The sequence below is a fragment of the Chenopodium quinoa genome, unplaced genomic scaffold, assembly GCF_001683475.1.
Source record: "Chenopodium quinoa cultivar QQ74 unplaced genomic scaffold, ASM168347v1, whole genome shotgun sequence".
Lineage (NCBI taxonomy): Eukaryota > Viridiplantae > Streptophyta > Magnoliopsida > Caryophyllales > Amaranthaceae > Chenopodium > Chenopodium quinoa.
Window position 1 is genome coordinate 2233963 of NW_018744517.1, and position 14072 is coordinate 2248034.

Genomic DNA, 14072 nt, shown 5'->3' on the forward strand with positions numbered 1-14072 from the left:
TTCACAACGCTTAATATACTACCTAAAATAAATATCTCTATAATGTTAGAGATTTTTTTCAAACATTAATTATTTATGCATACGTTAGAGATTTTTTCAAAAACATTAATTATATACACGTAAATACACAAATATCCTTCAATATAGATAGAAAAAGACAACTTTATCTCTTGATAAACATCAAATGTTTTTCAAGAAGATTAACATGGGCAAGCATGTAGAGTTGAGCATGGTCTAGGCTAGCATAAAGGCTAGTTAGGCAACCTACGAAATGGATCGAACATGACATAACATACACTCCAATGGAGCATGGGTCGTGCCTTGACATCATTCAAAAGATTCAAGTTCGGTTTTTTCCAAAACAGTTAGGAAAAAAATTTCAAAATTATATATAAGTTTTAAAATTATATATCTAAAAAAATCATAACGACCAAACTACTTTGTGAGATAAAGATTTTAGAAAAAAAAAAAGTAGTTCAATTTAAAAAGCGTTTAATATATATATATATATATATATATATATATATATATATATATATATATATATATATATATAGGGTCGGGATCCGGTGAGAACCACCCTTTATGTGAGAACTACCATCTATATGAGAACCAATACCAACCGTTAGATTATATGAAATTCAACAGCTAAGATCTCCATTCTAGCGTTCTCTCTCCTCTCCTTTCTCTCTCCTCCTCTCCATTTTCTCACGCATCTCTCCTCTCCATTGTCTTTGAAGCTTCAGAAGCAGCTCGCTGCCGATATTCTCAAGTGTGGTCGTGGTAAGGTTTGGCTTAATCCTAATGAAGGCAATGAAATCTCCATGGCTAACTCTCGTACGTTCTTTCTCTCTTCTTTGATTTCAATTTTCTTCAGTTGTCTTTTTGTTTTAGTTATTTTCAATTGATAGTCAGATTTTATTGTTTTTCTACTTTTTCTAATGATTATCTAAATCAGAACCCTATAAATTCTTAAGGTAGTTGATGTAGTGCTTTTTTATGTGAATTTTTCTAGAAAATAGTGATCGTTTGATGTTGATCGAATTGTAGGAAGTATTATGAAAACATCGTAATTTTTTGTGAATTATATTTGTTGATTGATTTCATTAGTGTTTATTCTAAAAACTTGAATTTGCAAATGACGATATATTTGCGAATTTTGGTTTTAATTTTGGAAAAAATTATTTAATTGATCAAGTTGAATGATTTAGTTCGTATTATGAATAAGTTATATGTTGTTATATTTACCTTGATGATTTTGTGATCTTGTAATGGTTTTGTAAAGTTTGTGGCTTCATTATGCAATTGAAGTTTATACTATGTTGATTGTTTCGGTAATAAGGTTTTTTTTTTTTTTTTTTTTTTTTTTTTTTTTTTTTTTTTTTTTTTACTGTAAGATATGAATGAATAGGAATTTATGTTTAATTGATTTGTTTAGGTCAAAATGTCAGAAAGTTGGTTAAAGATGGTTTCATTATCAAGAAGCCTACCAAGATTCATTCAAGGTCTCGTGCTCGTCATATGATGAAGGCGAAGAGGAAGGGTTGTCACTCAGGATACGGTATGTGCACCATTAACATGTGTTAATTGTAGAATTTTCTTCCGTCTAAATTTGTTGGTTTGTGTATTGACTTAATGTGTAGCTGATGTGTATGAAGCTCCTCACATTAAGTAGATTAACTACCGGAAACACTAATGATCACTTGGAGAGCATTCAACAATAGTGGCTTGTGATTTTTCTAGTGAATTGTTGTGTATTGCCTGTTACATGATAAAATGGGAATCATTTGGTTGATAGCTAAGTATTAAGGCTGTTGATATTATGAAACTGTGCAATATTGAGCAAGATTTTGGTCTATTTTAGGGAATATTGGAGGGATAGTTGAATAGTAGATGCAACTTTTTTGTCAAATTATGAGTTTTGGGGAAAAAAATGAGTTATTTATTGGAACCACAAGAAAGCAGCATTAATTTGTGACTTTGTGAGACTCCTTGCTCAATTATGTAAAGAAAATTGTAGAGATGCATGTTTGCTGAAATTTGCTTTCTTTAGGCTGGTATGTCTTACCATTTCTATTCTTTTGAAGCTTTGAACCTTCGATAGATATAATCATATTGATTACTGGTAGTCTGGTGGTGATTCTGATCTTCGTTATTATTTTGATATGAGACTCTGACTTCTGGTAGTCTGGTGGTGATTCTGATCCTCATTATTATTTTGATAAGAGACTCTGACTTTCTTGCCCTGATTATAAGTGACTCCAAAATTTTCGAATTTTAAATCTTGGTCTAATATTTCTTCTGGTTTGCCGTGTGATGTCTTGGCTAGTTTCATGATTATTCTATGCTAGATCTCATAGTTTAAACTTCAAATAGTTGAGGGATGGCTGACAAATGTCTTGTGTAAACTTATAATTCTAATTTTAAACGTGTTCATTCTAATAGGAAACTCTTTGTGCTGTATAGAGTCATCAACCATTGTGTCATGGGCTTTGAAGAAAGAGTTGTGGAGCATGTGATGTGAAGCAAGATGATCAATTAGGGGCTCTCAGCCTGCATGCATTTTCTGATTTGTCATGCGTTTCACCCGTTGTATTTCTTTTTTTATTAATAGAATCTTATATCTATGGTAGTACTTCTTTGCTGCACAATATTATTAGGTGGTAGTTAATCACGATTATTTCTCATGTTCTTTACTCTTCTTTAAATATTTTTTGTGAACTAACTATTGTCTTGCGGACTCTTGCCTTTTCCTGTTTTACTGAGTTACTTCAAATACTTTAATCTGTATCATACAGGTAGGCGGCAAGCTCATTTGTTCCTTGTTCTAAAGTTATGAGCATATGAAATTCTGGATGTAATCAATGCTGATTTATGTTTTTTTTTTTTATTTTCCTAGAGCATTCGGTAAAGTGCATAGTCATAATTAGTCATGCATTTCTCTTGCCTGTTTACAAATTTTATCAGTTGACAGTTGTTTATTTTTATCAATAAGGGAACTATGATGCTGGCTTGGGTGATAAAAATTGATGTTAATGAGGTTCAGCAAATAGGCATTACAAGTAGAGTAGTAATGTCCAACTTTTACTAATTTATTATAGCCGTCTTTGCCAAAGAAGGTGAAGAGAGGAAGAGGTGACTTACAAACTATATATTTTGGTGTTACAGGGAAGTCTAAAGCGACTACCAAATTCCTTGCTCTGCAACAACAAGTCAATTTTGGTCTATTATAGGTAAGCGTAAGGGTACCAAGGAAGCTATGCTTCCAACCAAGATTTTGTGGATGAGGAGGATGAAATTTCTTAAGAGGTTGCTTCGTAAGTACCGAGAGTCAAAGATTGACAAGCACATGTACCATGACATGTACATGAAGGTCAAAGGTAATGTGTCCAAAACAAGAGAGTATTGATGGAGAGCATCCATAAGACTAAGGCTTAGAAGACTAGAGAGAAGACCTTGTCTGACCAATTTGAGGCTAAACGTGCCAAGAACAAGGCTAGCAGGGAGAGGAAATTGGCAAGAAGAGAGGCGCGTATTAAAGCTAAAACCGTGAGATTTCCTATTTTCAATGTAGTTGGATTTTAAATTTGCAACATGTCATATGTGAACCTATTAGCTCAATTGGTAGAGCACTTTGCAAATGCATAGGGGATGTAGGTTCAATTCCTACATAGGTTATCTTTATAAACAAAATTAATTAAAAAAAAATCAAATTCGTACTAATTATATGAGCAAAAAAATGACTTGAAATGATTTATAACTATATAAACTTTGTTACAATTAAACTCTCATACAAACTTATGTCTCCAAATTACATAAATGAACCTACGTGGGATTCGAACCCACATCTTTTGTGCATTTGCACAATGCTCTACCCTTGAGCTAGTAGGCTAACGTATTTAAAACATTCAAACACACTCACAAATGAGCATTAATTTGACAAAATGAGCAAGACTCGTTTGCTCATTTGAAAAATGAGCATTAAATAGTTTGCTCATTTGACAAAGGAGCATTGAATTTTTTTGCTCATTTGACAAATGAGCAAAAAATTAATTGCTCATTTGTCAAATGAGCAAATAATTAATTGCTCATTTGACAAATGAGCATTAAATAGTTTGCTCATTTGACAAAGGAGCATTAAATTTTTTTGCTCATTTGACAAATGAGCAAAAAATAATTGCTCACTTGACAAATGAGCAAATAATTAGTTGTTCATTTGTCAAATGAGCAAATACATAGTTGCTAATTTAAAAAATGAGCAAACTATTTAAAAGGCATGACTTAGCGCACTTTGATGAGCAAAACGTAATATTAATTAACATGTGATAGCATGTTTAAGGCCTTGTTCGAGTTAATTGTAAATTTTTTAGTTATCAAGTAAAAATTAATTTTAATCGGTAGGCTGGCTACAAATGTATGACAAGTAAACTAGTATATCGATAAAAAATTAGTCTTGATTAACAACTAAACTAAGCTAGCTTAAATCGGTTTTAATCATTAATATTTCAGTTTAGCAAAAAAAAAAGACGGTTAATATGAGAGTATGAGGCCTAAGACTTAGATCAATCTACGTATCATAGAGAATCTTCAGGTTAGGCCTTTCTGAATCAGGACTTAAAACATGTCATTATTAATTAGCACATAGAAATATGTGTAGAGGAGCCTTGATACTTACTTGGATTCTGGTTAGAGATAACAGCAGTCTGGGAGAAGTCGCACTGGTAGGGCCTGAAATTGAATTTAATTAGGACCTGAGATTACTAAATAGACACATGTCCCTTAAATTGCAACTTTAATAAAACTGAAGCAAATAATTAGTAACTGGAGCAGAAGCCACTTGGTCTATACACTAGGATTAAGAAATGTAGAGCATAAGTGGTCAGATGTGTACTCTTTAAGTTGAACCTAAAAATCACACAGAAACAGTTCATCTATTCAAGGAAACAAACTAGCAAACTTTTAGCCATTCAAGGTCAAATTTATATTACTAGTCGTCAACTATGTGTTCAGGACAAGGACCCTCCCCCACCTCCACATTGTACATTTCTTACATTGATACATGCATTTGACTGAGAAGAACATTATGTGAGAATAAGGGTTGGACAAAAAAATTCCAGTTTTAGACAATTTGATTTGTCCATCTCTCGTTAGTTCATCCAATTAGAAGGTACGTCATAACAGTAATACAATTAGAATATGACCAAGCTTACTTTTTTTGTAAATGAATTCACTGACAAGCTTGTGGTGCAAGCAGACACGTCTCCATGAACACCAACTTTGCCATCCTGAGAATAAGCAGTATTAGTAGGAAAGTAGCAACAAAAGCAAAATTTTACTAGGCTGCCTATAGATCACACACCCATAAAATACTTGGCTCAAATTGTCTGTCTAAGTAGAAACTTCACAATAACTAGAGGAGTAAAAGCAACCAATAGAACTTAGGACAAATTTCAAAGTCCTTTTTTACATTTTAAGCAGATCAAAATTAGAATGGGGCCAACACTTTAAGATGGTGGTACTAAGATGGTTCCAGATGCAAGTGCCCCTGAATGCAATTTTAAGTGAAATATTTGGTATCAGCTATCAAATGCTACTGGACTTGCCCCTGACGAATCTACTACAACAATACATGACTAGAAAATAAATCACAACCAAATGATAATTAAAAATTAGTGCCAGTGCCCTGAAGGATGCAACAAACTCAATCCGCATATAAAATTTTTTCACAAGAGGTGTGAATCAATAGAGAACAATGAGAAGGCAAGATTAGCAGCAAAATCATGCTAATTTTTTTTTAAACCAATCATTAATTACCAACATAGTCCAAAAACCTTGCCCCTTCCCATTTTTAGTACTATTGGTGATCCCCATATATTTATATATTTGAAATTTCACAAGACTTTGACCTCAACAAAGCATGCAAAATCAAGCAATTTCCACAAGTGAAGTATAAGCAGTATAATCCTAAGCCGGAAACGAATTACAATCACGGCAGTGTCCCAAACTCCCAACACACAAGTAAAACATAGAAGTATCATTAAAAGCAACAATTACTCAACAAATTGAAGCAAACAAAAATCAGTAGAAGATAATTGAAAGCGAAAAAACTCTGGAAATCATCGCCTTGTCAATGAATAAATTTTTGACAAACTCCATACAATCATACAAAACACGGAAGGGTGCAAAAAAAAAGTGGAAACAATCAAATGGTAGGGAGCAGGGGAATACCATGTGAGGATACTTGTCTTGGTCAACAACCCTAGTGTTTTCGAGCTTGATATTAAGATTCTGATCAACCGAACGGAGGGTGCCCCTTATGGCGAGATCATTCTTCAGTTCCACAACCAATACACGCCCCACAATTTCCTTGAAATACGAGAAGAATAGCTGCCAACACAAAAAACAAAAGCATGGAGCTCGATTAAATTCATTCAACAATATATGTTAGTACAAAAGTATTGAATTATGAATGAAATTCACCATTTTCTACTGCTTCCTCGGAGCTCTGGATGTGATATCAATCTGTAGCCAAATTACTTTGTAAGTTCATAGGAACATAACCTAAATTGCTCGAAAAAACACTCTTCTAAACATTTCCTCACATGAATTAAGACTAGATTATGGGAAATAAATTCCATTTTCATAGTTTCGTCCAAACATCAAAGGGTTTTGTTTAGAAATCAAATATGGCATAATTATCAATGTAATTGTTCAATAATTTGAACCCTAAATTGAGCATACTGACAATTAAGTTAATGAAACCCTAGATTGTGAAATTGATATTTAAAAAAAGTATCTTACCAAAGAAGCTGCTTCAATGGAGGAGGAAAGCTCACAAGCCGCTTCAACGAATAATTCAATGGAGTAGAGAAAGAGAGAGAGGGGTACAGTGAGTAAACTACGAAGGATGCGAAATTAAACGCTGGAGGGTTTTTCTTTTTTGACCGATTAATTGTGGCCGTTGGATGTAATTGATCCAACGGTTATAATGAGTCCTCACATATAAAAAGGTTCTCACATAAGGGATGTGGTCTCATATGATCCCATTTCTATATATATATATATATATATATATATGTGTGTGTGTGTGTGCATTAACTATGTATATAATTAAAAATAATAATAATTATCCGAACACCTTCTTTTTCGCTAATCAAAAATTCAAAAAATAGTCCTATTCTACCACTTTTTTTTTTGTAATCCAAATTGAATTAATCATTTAATTTGGATTGAATTAAATTTTATTTGAATAATATTCACCCTTGTTTTTTTTTTTTTTTTTTTTTTTTTTTTTTTTTTTTTTATTACAAAAATCTATAGCATGAAACAAACAAATTAGGTAAAAACCTTGAAAAGCAATTTTGATTTAATTTGATGTTAAGCCTACAATACTTACTTTAGCAATAATGCCTAGAATCTAACCTTAATTTTTAGAACCAAATTCCTAACCTTTTTTTGTCCACAAATATTAGTAAAGAAAATTTATGATTAAAATCAAGTTTAAATTATATGATTAAAATTAAGACTTATTAAAAAAAAGTTAAACATAAGTTTTTGAGTAGATAAATAATAAGTAGGTTTTATAATGCTATTACCTAAAATAAAGATCCCTATCACGTTGGAAATATTTTCAAACATCAATTAAACATATGTGATTAAATGGGATAAGTGATAAATTTTCAAAAAGATTTCACATTGTAAAATATCATATCACGAGTCACCAAATTCGAAATGACCCGAATTAATAAATAAAAATGACTTATACATATGTCACCTCTACAAACTTTAGTGAAATGAAATTTTTATTACCAATTTTAAGTAAAAACCTTGAAAATCAATTTCAATTCAATGTGAAGTTTAAAGCCTCCAACACTCATTTTAAGCATTTATTCTACTAGAATTTGATCTTAATTTTTTAGAACCAAATTCCAAATCTAAATTTGTCTAAAAAATATTAGAAAAGAAATTGTAAGATTAAAGCTGAATTTTAATTATATGATTAAATATTAAAAAAAATAAAAAAGAATGAAGGAATTAATTCAATTGGGCAATGCTACCCTTGTTGATGATTACGGATCGAAGCACATTCCCATCTGTATAACATAAGTAGAGTTTAGCATGGAATAAGCTAGCAAAAGTTCTCATTAGGCATGCCACGAAATTGAACAACAGGCACTCTGGTAAAACTTATGGGTTGTACGTGGACACATCATTCAAAATATTCAGCTCCGTTTTTGGATACAATGGTTGCTAGGAAAGAAACTTTAATATTAAACTTAGGTTTTATATCACATACGAAGTAAATCTCAATGGTCATAACACTTTAGGAGATAGAGATTTTTTTTAAGATAAAAAAATAAAGCTAAATCTTAAGAAATAGCATCAATGTCTTACCTCATTTTTACAGGTATGATTTAATATAACATGTATTTGAAAAACATAAATATACATCCAGACATTCTCTTTTCTGAAAATAAAATTTTTGAAAAAAGTAGGTCCAAAGTTTATCCTATATATTTGACATTCATCCCTATATACAAAAATCCATAGCGAAAAACAAATTATTTAGGTAGATGCCTTGAAGATTACTTTCGATTCAATTTGAAATTTTTAAGCCTATAACACTCATTTTTATCATTAACGCTATTACAATTTGACCTTAAGTTTCAGAGCCAAATTCTAAACCTAAAAATATGTCTAAAAAATATTAGAAGAAAATTTCAACTATACTAAAGCAATACTAGGGCCTTGTTCTTTTGAGCTTCTAGGCATAGCAGAGCAGATTTTAGGATCTTTTGAGCTTCGTTAGGCATAGCAAAGCAGAGCAGAGCAGATTAATAATAATAATAATAATAATAATAATAATATATTATTATTATTATTATAGTTATTGTTATTGTTATTGTTATTACTATTACTATTGTATTACTATTGTTATTGTTATTGTTATTTATTATTATTATTATTATTATTATTACTATTATTATTACTATTATTATTAGTATTATTATTATTATTAGTATTATTACTATTACTATTATTATTCTTACTATTATTATTGTTACTATTACTACTATTACTACTATTATTACTATTACTATTATTATTACAACTATTATTACTATTACTATTACTGTTACTATTACTATTACTACTATTACTATTACTATTACTACTACTATTATTATTACTATTACTATTACTATTACTATTATTATTATTATTATTATTACTATTACTATTATTATTATTACTATTATTATTATTGATTAGGGGATTTTTCCTCGCACGTGGACCAATGATATCTTGCCACGTGGACCAATAAGAGTCCGCCACATGTCACCTAGTGAGAGGTCTAAGGTGGACCAATCAGGTCACGACACGTGGCAGGCAGAATTGCTAACTGAGCAGGTGGCCTCTTATGGCCCATAGTTCCAGGCAAAGCCCAATCAGCCCTAGGTTTACCAAAACCTAGTATTAGGCACGTTTTCCAACACTCTATAAAAGGGAGATGTTTCCCTCCTAGGAACATTCTATTTAGAAATATTCAATACACATTAACTCTACATCAGAGAAAGTGAGATACCTGACACCCAAAACCGAGCAATTATACATTGCAGATCCTCTCTTGGAATTCGAGAGAGACCCTTTACTTTTCGCACTTTACTCCTCAAACATGTTCTAACTTGATCGTTGGAGGCGGAGCTCCCACCCACCGGAATCTCCGTTGTTTTGTAGGTACAGGCACCCAGAAGTCAGTCTTGGAATTGTAACTCTCCCGAAGGACATAAAAAAAACCTTGAAACATTTGGCGCCGTTTGTGGGGAGAGTACTTCAAAGATGACTTCACAAGAACCTGTACCACCTCTTAATGAGAAACGGCCTACGGCCGACGTCCAGGTCTTCTTAGACCAAGATTCAGATGACGACTATGAAGTCGCCACCCATACGGCCCCTGACGGGTCCCTCAGAACACGGCGCATCCGTCCCACCGAAAGGAGGGAACGGAACACTGACCAGGCAGGCCTTAGTGAAACAGTCGGCCAGCCATCGGGTCAGCCTCATGCTGCCGAAGGATCTACCTCCATCACTAGAAATGAGCTCATGACAAGTTCAAAGGGGAGATAAAGGATCTTATTGATAAACGGACGACTGTCCCTACCAAGGAACAGTCGGCCAAGAAACCCTCTTATTCTGGGAGGAAAAAGCCGGTCAAAGACTGAGAGGCCACTCCTTACCCTAAACCAAGGGAGGGACGAAAGCCTTTAATAAACCTGGCTGGACTGCGGTTCCCTGAGCCAGGGCAGAGGAAGGCCATCCGGCATATACAGCCGGATGGTTCCAAGAAAACATATTCCGATGCTCGGATGATAATCCAGCAAAAGAAGAATATGCAACTGTCAGAGTCGGCCTCCACGTCGAACTTCAATGACAGTTTTCAGAATGCCTCGCTGAGGTATTCTCAGTCAAACCAAGAAGACCAGACAGGCGGCCTGTCCGCCCATTCTAGTCCTCAGATGTTCCAGGCGGCCCCGTATGTGCCTCAACAGCCATACATGCCGTATGGACCAAATTGCATGCAGCCTACCCTCTTCGGGGGACAGGCGGCACCCAACATCCAGCCCTTGGATTGATAGCTCCGACTACTTAAACTTGGGGAACAACCTTCAGCTTTCTCCAAGGAAATAACTGAGGCCGCACAGCCGGCCAAGGTGAAGAATGTGTTGGTAGGCACTTACGATGGTACCTCCAATCCAGAACACCACCTGATGGAGTATACCAACCTGATGTATCTACAAGGGTTGGCTGATGCTACTTGGTGTAGATGTTTCCCGGACACATTGAAGGGCGTCGCCCAGCAGTGGTTCGACAACCTGCCAGCCAGATGCATCAATAACTTTAAGATTCTAGCATACCTGTTCGCGTCAAACTTTTCAATGAATATCCCTGCAAAGAAGACAAGTGTTGACTTGGGTGCCATACACCAGGGAGAGAAGGAAGGGCTGCGCTAATATATCTGGCGCTTCAATTTGATGAAAATTCAGGTTCAAGGGTTTTCTGATGAGGTAGCTTACATAGACTTTTTCAAAGGTCTGAAGGACGGGTCGACTTTCAAGTTCAACCTCGTCAGAAAGAGGGTGGCTACCCTCCAAGAGGCACTGATGGAGGCGGACGCCTATATACAGGCGACCGAGCTCTGCAACATCAGTAAGCAGTCGGACTCAAAGAGCTCCGACAAAAAAGAGAGTCGGCCATCAAGGTCGGCTAAGAAAGAAGAAAAGAAAAGAAAACAAGTCTGGGTGGTTGAATCCTCTGAACACCCGTCCTAGAAGAAAAAGAGAGTGGCAAAGACGTACTCCCCAAAGTACGAGTTTAATAAAGACTGTTACTCCATCCTCATGGAGATTAAAGACCGGGTCTCTATTGACAAGTCGACTCCTATGAAGGGTTCTGCCAAGAATCATAACAAAAATTAATAATGCCACTACCATGAGGATATTGGCCACGACACTAACGAATGCTATAGCCTCAAGCGGCTGTTAGACCGTCTGGCTGATATAGGAGTCCTAAAGTCTTACATCTTGAGGTCCAAGGTTACCTTGCAAACTAACCCTGGACAATCGTCCAAGAAGAAACCCCACTCTTCTAATACCTCGGATACGGATGAAACTCCGATCTATACAATAGCAGGAGGCTTCGCTGGAGGCGGTCCTACCATCCGAGGCAATAAAGACTATGCCAGGCGCCTCGATGTTAACTCAGTCAACGAGGGACAGGCGTCCAAGGACTACTTCCCCGAAGTCGTTATTACTGAGGAGGAAAAGGGCAAGATCAAGAGGCCGCATGGTGATCCCATTGCCATCGAATGCAAAGTGGCCAACCAAAGAGTTAGCCGGATCCTCATTGACACTGGGAGTTCGTCTGATCTCATCAGTCACAAGTGCCTGGCCAAGCTCAGGTACAAGCCGAGAGTATGCACCAGGTCTCTCATCCCTTAGTAGGATTTGGGGATGGTGTGCTACATCCGGTAGGTCGAATAGACTTACCCATTCGTCTTGGCGAGAAGGGGGAGGGATGCCACATGGTGGTATGGTTCTTAGTTGTTGAAGAACTGACGACCTACAACATGATTTTAGGGTGCCCTACCCTGAATGAATCCAAAGCTGTTATCATTCCTTCTCTAATGCTTCTCAAGTTTGAGAAGGATGATGGAATAGTCGGCTCCCTACGGGTAGACCAGAAGATGGCCAGGGAGTGTTACCTCTCTGATGTCAAGCCCACTGTGGTCGTAGCCGGCCCCAGTGGAGAAACTACTGACCTTGACCAAGTCAAGGATGCTGCGCCTACTGCAACAACAGCTGGAAAGAAGAGAAAGGCCAACCAAATGATGGCCGAGAAAAAAGACAGGCAATAGCAATCACTGACCGGTCAATGGCCAGATGAACTGCGTCCCCAGTCGGCTGGTGAACACATGGACATCATCCTAGATGACTCTCGTCCCAACCGGACTGTCAAGGTCGGGACGACTGCTTTTGCTGAACCTGGTGCAGACTTGCACCACTTGCTGAAAGAATTCAAAGACATCTTTGCCTTTGAAGTGGACAAGATGCCAGGCATCAGCCCGAATCTAGCCGTCCACAAACTTGTTGTGGATCCTAAAAAGAAGCCGATAAGGAAAAGAGGAGGAACCATGGTGAAGAAAGAAGCCAAGCGGCAGCAACCGAAGTGAAAAAAATGTTAGATGCTGGTTTCATTAGGCAATGCTACTTCCTTGATTGGGTTGCCAATGTTGTGCTTGTAAAAAAGCCAAATGGAACCTGGCGCATGTGTGTAGACTACACAGACTTGAACAAGTCATGTCCGAAGGATAATTATCATCTCCCAAAGATCAACCGTTTGGTCGACTCTACAACCGGTTATGCCTTGATGAGCTTCATGGACGCCTATTCAGGCTTTCACCAGATACCCCTATGGAAGGAAGATCAAGAAAAGACGACATTCGTCACTGATCAGGGGTTGTTATGCTATACTGTGATGCCGTTTGGTTTTAAGAATGTGCCTGCCACCTTCCAAAAAATGATTAATACAGTCTTCGTTAATCAAATAGGAAGGAATGTGGAGGCATATATTAATGATATGATTGTTAAATCCAAACACCAGACGGGCCATCTTACAGATCTCCGAGAAACATTCGACTTAGGCGGCACCAGGTCATGCTAAACCCAAGAAATGTGTTTTTGGTGTTGATTGTGGGAAGTTCCTCGGATTTCTGATTGATCAAAGGGGGATAGAGGCCAATCCAGAAAAAGTTCAGGGGGTCATAGACATGCAGTTGCCCCGCACTGTAAAGGAAGTTCAAAAACTAACAGGTTGTCTGACGGCATTGGGGAGATTCCTCAGTCGGTCAGGCGACAAGTGCCTCTATTTCTTCCAAGCAATTAAGAAGAAGACTATGTTTAAATGGGGGACGGATGTAGAGGCGACCTTCCAGAAGTTGAAGGAACACTTGCACTCTTTGCCATGGCTCGTCAGCCCTCTGTCAAAGGAAGTGTTGTACATGTACTTGGCCGTCTCTTATCATGCTCTCAGTGCCGTCATGTACTTGAAGTTGAAGGAACACTTGCACTCTTTGCCATGGCTCGTCAGCCCTCTGTCAAAGGAAGTGTTGTACAAGTACTTGGCCGTCTCTTATCGTGCTCTCCTTTCTGAAAGAGACGGCTGCCAGCTCCCTGTCTATTTCATCAGCCATGTCCTGAAGAATGCTGAGTTACGGTACCCTATGGTTAAAACATTTGGCTTGGTCCTCTACATGGAAGTTAAGAAGTTGAAGATTTACTTCTTGGCACATCCAGTCGTGGTCTACACTGACCAGCCGATCAAGCGGCCAATGACAACCATGGAATCATCAGGCCGAATGATTAATTGGGCAATTGAAATGCAAAGCCTAGAAATTACTTTTGAGCCAAGGAAAGTAGTGAAGGGGCAGGCACTTGCCGACTTCATTGTTGAAATGACAAGGCCGACTGATCCGGAAAATCCAGACCAAGTCTGGAAGGTATATGTGGACGGGA

The 14072-nt window shown here is 36.6% G+C and overlaps 1 long non-coding RNA gene across 1 annotated transcript; it reads left to right on the plus strand.

Annotated features, from left to right (window-relative positions):
• Window positions 1–584: 584 nt before the first annotated feature.
• LOC110698372 lies at window positions 585–2889 on the plus strand. Its single transcript, XR_002506738.1, has 3 exons — window positions 585–837; window positions 1439–1561; window positions 2446–2889. It is a non-coding gene; the product is annotated as an uncharacterized LOC110698372 (long non-coding RNA).
• The last annotated feature ends 11183 nt before the right edge of the window (window positions 2890–14072 follow it).